This window comes from Pteropus vampyrus, unplaced genomic scaffold (genome assembly GCF_000151845.1).
Source record: "Pteropus vampyrus isolate Shadow unplaced genomic scaffold, Pvam_2.0 Scaffold140, whole genome shotgun sequence".
Taxonomy (NCBI): domain Eukaryota; kingdom Metazoa; phylum Chordata; class Mammalia; order Chiroptera; family Pteropodidae; genus Pteropus; species Pteropus vampyrus.
The window spans coordinates 3307006-3312397 of record NW_011888921.1 but is presented as its reverse complement, the minus strand read 5'-3'; the positions used below and the strand labels follow the sequence as shown (position 1 = coordinate 3312397).

General features: G+C 31.0%; 1 protein-coding gene and 1 pseudogene across 1 annotated transcript in view; one reads left to right on the top strand and one right to left on the bottom strand.

Annotated features, from left to right (window-relative positions):
* Positions 1-308: 308 nt before the first annotated feature.
* On the bottom strand, positions 309-427 carry LOC111744790 (annotated as a pseudogene).
* A 1596-nt stretch (positions 428-2023) lies between these two features.
* The window catches only part of SLC38A4 (solute carrier family 38 member 4), a 39122-nt gene continuing 35753 nt past the window's right edge, over positions 2024-5392 (top strand). Inside the window, exon 1 of the mRNA XM_011368337.2 lies at positions 2024-2063. The gene's annotated coding sequence lies outside the window, so the exon portion shown is untranslated. The remainder of the gene's footprint in view (positions 2064-5392) is intronic.

Sequence of the window (5392 nt, the reverse complement as noted above, 5' to 3'; positions counted from 1 at the left end):
GCGGGGGGGGAAGTAAAACAACAAACAATTTCCTAAACTATTTTAATTTAGCTAACTTTTGTTAAATTAGTGTTTGTATGTGTATATTTGATTTTTGAGTCATTGTTACGAAGGTTTTGTGATAAGAATTTTGCAATTAGAGTAGGTTCAAAAGAAATATAATAGGACCCTTCATTGAAGTTTCCTATGTGTGTTTTTTATTTTAATTCAACATGGCAATTTACTATAATTATTTATTACATTTGAAGAAGAATAAAATTGTAGGGAAACCAAAACTATGAAATTTTTTTTTTTCATTTTTTATTTTACACCTATAGCATCTGGTCTTACTAGGTGGTCTCCCATCCAAGTACCAACCAGGCCCAACCTTGCTTAGCTTCAGAGATCAGATGGGATCGGGCTTATTCAGGGTGGCATGGTTATAGACTCCAAAACTATAAAATTTTAAAGAAGTAAAACTTTAGATATTTATCCATTTATTTCCATCGTATTTCATATGAAGATATCATAGTATAATATTCACATTTTGGAATACATTTATTCTTTTTCAGTTGACCCACTATCAAATGAGATTTTACTAGGATACAAGTATTTAATTTTCTAACAATTATTTCAGTTTTTTGCTTGCTTAATCTTATACTCATTTGGTAACTTTGCAAACAGAAAGAAATCTTAAATTGGAAAGATCACAATTAAATAATGGAAGTTATTTGAAAAGAAATATTCTTTAAATTTCTCTGAAACTAAAATTAGTGTATACTTGTTATCCCTTTTTTCCCTAGACCATAATAATTTTTATCTGATAAGGGACTAAACTAAAGGGCAACACTGAAAAATAAAGAACAAGTTAACTAAAAGGCAAATAAAAGTATGTATATTGTATTAAAGTTAATAGACCAAATGAGCACATTTGACAAAGAAAAGAAAAATGGGACACCATTTTTGGGACACCACAATTGGACATTTTGTTTGTTTAATGTCTTGCATCAACTTAAGAATTACTTACTCAACGAACAATGTTTAATTGTTTCTTCTAGAAATAAGGAATTAATGCAACTGTAGTAATCTAGCATTTCTTCTGATTATCAGATTATTCATTCATGTTATAAAAATTTCTTTTCAATGCATAAATTTTCAGTTTTAAAAATTAAAAATATATAAATTTCTTAATGTATAAAAATCTATTGAAAAGGCAAAGAACCCTTAATTCTGGATTGATTTTTAATGTTTTTCTCACCTCTCTTTCAGAATAAGTCTACTTGATACTTTTTGTAACAGAATAAATTATTTGCCAACACATTTTAACTCTCTCTGATATGTGGAAAGCCAAGTAGATTTTTTTGAAAGGAGGAAAATGTCTGTTTAAAATTTTTTAAAAAACTCCAAACAGAATTCTGCTTACTTAGCACACCTCTGGAATGGTAGCAGTGGCTGACAGGGCTTATGATTTCCAACCTCATGCATGGCACCTTGAATAACTTAATACTATTTGGAAGTGTCTGTCATTCTACAACATTTTCTCTAAATAAGTCAATAATTCAAAAGAAAATAACTCTTATGTTGTATAATTAATATTTTTTATGCATTTCGATTATAGTATTTCATTTAACAGTCTGACTCCATAACTATATTATTGTTGTTTTACTTTGCCTTCAGTTCATAAATCTTTGAAAAATGACCATTTCTAGATTTATTAGTCAAACAACCTATAGAATCTTGATATAGAATGACACTACTCAAGGTAGAACTTTCAGTAAATGAGTATTTTGTTGTATAAAAGCCAAAATTCTAAAAGCAAATAGAAATTGGTGTAACCGGTGTTTAATCCAAATGTAAAACAGTAAACTGATTTAGCTTCTCTTTTTTTAAAGAGCTGACGCAAGTTGGACAGAGGGAGGTGTTGGGACGAGGTGGTGGTGGTGATTGGCTTGTCTCCCTCACGCCCACTGGTCTTTAAATCATTGTCTAGATGCCCAAAGTTTCATATAAGTCAATTCTGTTTTAGAGTTCTGCTATTCTGAACAGTTCCAGAAAGACTGAACAGTACTGGAGGAATAATTAAGGTAAAGTTCTTTTTACATGGATATATGCAGTGTTAAAATAATGCTTCCTTTCTTCTTTTTATGGTGTTGACTATTTATTACAAATTAAAATGCTTGAAAATACTACTTGGGTAATTTTTCTCATTAAAAAAAGATCAATTTACTATAATGTCAGACATTGAAATTATTTACCCAGATCCTGACTGCAGTGTTCTTTTGCAGATAATTTTAGGTTTGAGCATAAAATTAGGGCAGAGGATAATAGGAAAGGAAAACATGGCAAAACTGGCAGGCAACAAGAGTTTAGTTATTTACATCTCCTGATTAGTCACTGAATAAAGTGAAGAGTCAGCATAATTTGTCTTAGGAAAAAATATAAAGTTTTAGAAGTACATTCTCAATGTTATGACACTAAAGATTTTCTTTATCTTGAAAACAAAAACACCCACGAAAATTTAGACTAATCAAAGAAGGAACATTATATGCAACAGATGTGAAAGGCTGTGTTACTGTCAAATGAAAAAAAGAGTCATGTTTCGCCTTGTCTTCTTATATGACCATTTTAATGGAATATTTGTAGAGAAAATTTACTAGAAGAAACTGAGAAATTGAATAAAATGTAAGCATAGCTTTAGATCTTGAAGGACTAAAATCAAATATCTAAAACTAGAGCTATGACCAAATTTATTAATCGGACAGGGAGAATTCTCAGTGGATTTAGGTATTTTTGTATTTGGAGCATCTTACAGAGCATATGGTGATGGTTTTAATTAAATGCCCAGGTGATAACAAAAGTAAAAGTGCTTCATAACTCAGTGAAAAAATATTTGCCCTGATGATATATATTGTATTCACAGACAGTTGGCTGAAAAAAAGCTTTATTTTTGATAAACTGAAGAAATTGTCTAGAAAAGATTTCCATTTATTTTACCAAGGCCAAGTTTTTCCAGTTATTCAGATGGATATTAAGAAAATATTTTGGGAATTTTTCTGCAAGTCTTTGTGTTTATACTCTTAGGAAGGATATCAGTAACATTTAAATACTGAGACATATAGTTTTGAGGGCTAAACTCTTGAGTTTTATTTAACCATGTTATACAGTATGCTTTATGGATTATTGAAGCTATTATTTGAAATATATGAGTTACTTTAAAGAAAGCGAAATTATTTATTTTCTGGGAAAAATAGTACCCTAGGGGTGGTTTACTATTGGTTATATAGAATGGAGACATTTTGGAATTTACTATATCCACATTTCATTATAGATTATTAAATATCATGTATTAACATGTATAGCATAAAGAGTTCACTATGTGAATATCATCTATGCTACATATCCCTGTACATTTGTGGAAACTAACTACTGTTTGGAGAAATAAGAAATAAATTTTGTGCAAGAATTTAAGATGTTTCTTAATGTTTAAGATGACTAGAGAATCTATGTCATCTAAAAGCAGAGCTAGAAAGTTTGTAAGCAAAACAACATATTCAGATTTTATGAATAGCCCTTTATATCTCAAGTGGTTGCTTTAATTCTTATATTAGCAAGCATGTAATATTCTTAGCAAAAGGAAAAGACCTCAGCATAGGGTTATTTATTTTAACTTTTCTGGTTCTCCCTAGATATTATTTCTAAGCTGTGTCTAAGCAGAGGAAAGGAATAAAAATGCTAACACATTAGCACCAGCAACAGGGAGTCATCAAGTAAATACCGTTCTGCTGTTATTGGCAGTTTCTTTTTTAGGATGTACCTCAGACTGTATGTAGTGATTGCTTTTTAATAAGTTAATTTCTGTGAAAAAATCATGCCAGAGACTAACAAGCCATCTGACTATCAATGTGTGACTAAAATGGCAGTGTTGGGGAAATTGTTTAAGAGAATTTAACATAAAAGTAATATTAGATCGTTTTTACTGTCAAAGTTATGTTCATATATCTCAGATACATGTTGGATGTAGATTTAAATCAGATCCTTGGATCCAAGGTAATTTAGCTTTTAGATGTTTCATGACCAGCTATATCCAGCTTGCTCAACAAAAGGGTAAATGACATATGAGTCTATCTGCTACCTAAATCTAGTTTTCAGAGTAAATTGGTCACAACTGGGTTGGTATGAAAGACAAAATAGGTAGGGATGGTGGGAAATGCTCTGAAAATGTTAGCTCCCTTTTTACTTTTACTTATCAGGTAAAATAAATGTTTGCAGTAACTAGGGAAGGTCATAACTTTTGCCTTTTGACTCAAGGACAGTTTTGCTTTCCAGATTTGATGTCTTTCTTTGAAGTTAGACAACATAAGTAAAAATTTGAGAGATCTGCTTTTTTGAGAATTTCTTATCCTGTTTCTTAGGTACCTATTTAAACAAGACATTATAAGGTTTAATAACAAGAATTTGGATATAAAGAATCAGTAGTTAGGATATTTAGATATCTCTTAATAAATGTGATAAAACAGTCTTCTAATGGTGATAGTATTCTAAATATTTTTATTTCAAGTTTTAATTTTGCATCCTCATGAATGGGTGAACTGAAGCAATAGTGCAGAAGACTACACACTGGAATATCTAGTCTGTTTCTGAAAAATAATTTTGTATCACAGAGAAACTTAACTTCATTGGAGAGAAAGGCTAGAGTACACACAGTTCTGTCAAATCAAATTTGATTTTTCTATTAGAATAACTTTGAGCATTTGTTGTACAACAAAGCTGTTCTTTCTTCTGGTAACCAGAGGAAAATATTTCCATTTCTCTTTGAAATTATAAAGGAATAACAAGATTTCATACTTGTTTCTGTAAAGGAGATCATATAAAGTTGCACTGGTCTTAGTAGAATATAACACCCAGCACTGTGCTAGACGTTGAGAATATGTAGAGTCTACAAATCTGGCATCATTTCCACCTTCATGAAGCTTTCTGCCTAGTGGAAGAAATAGGTATTTATCAAATAATGACACAACTAAAAATGTAAATGCAAAGTGTGATAAATACTGTGAGGAAGAGAACATACTACAGGAGCATATTATGGAGGATCTAGTTTAGATGTGGGGCCTTTCTGACCATGTGACATTTAACGATTTTTTTCAGGTTCTTTTAGTTAATTTTGAGAGACATCTGGGTTAAGAATGTGGGAAAGAGCATTCCAGGCAGAGGGAACAGCATGTTAAAAGATCCTGAGGTGGCAATGGGGACATGAAAGAAGCCTCATATATCCAGTTGGTGAGGGTAGGTACGATTAAATATAGGACTAAAGAGCTATGTCTGAATTAAAGTATGTAGAGCCTTACAGCATATTAGAAAATCTCACTTTATTTTAAAAAGCGATGAGAAAATCATTTTGGGGCTTTAGCAAGTG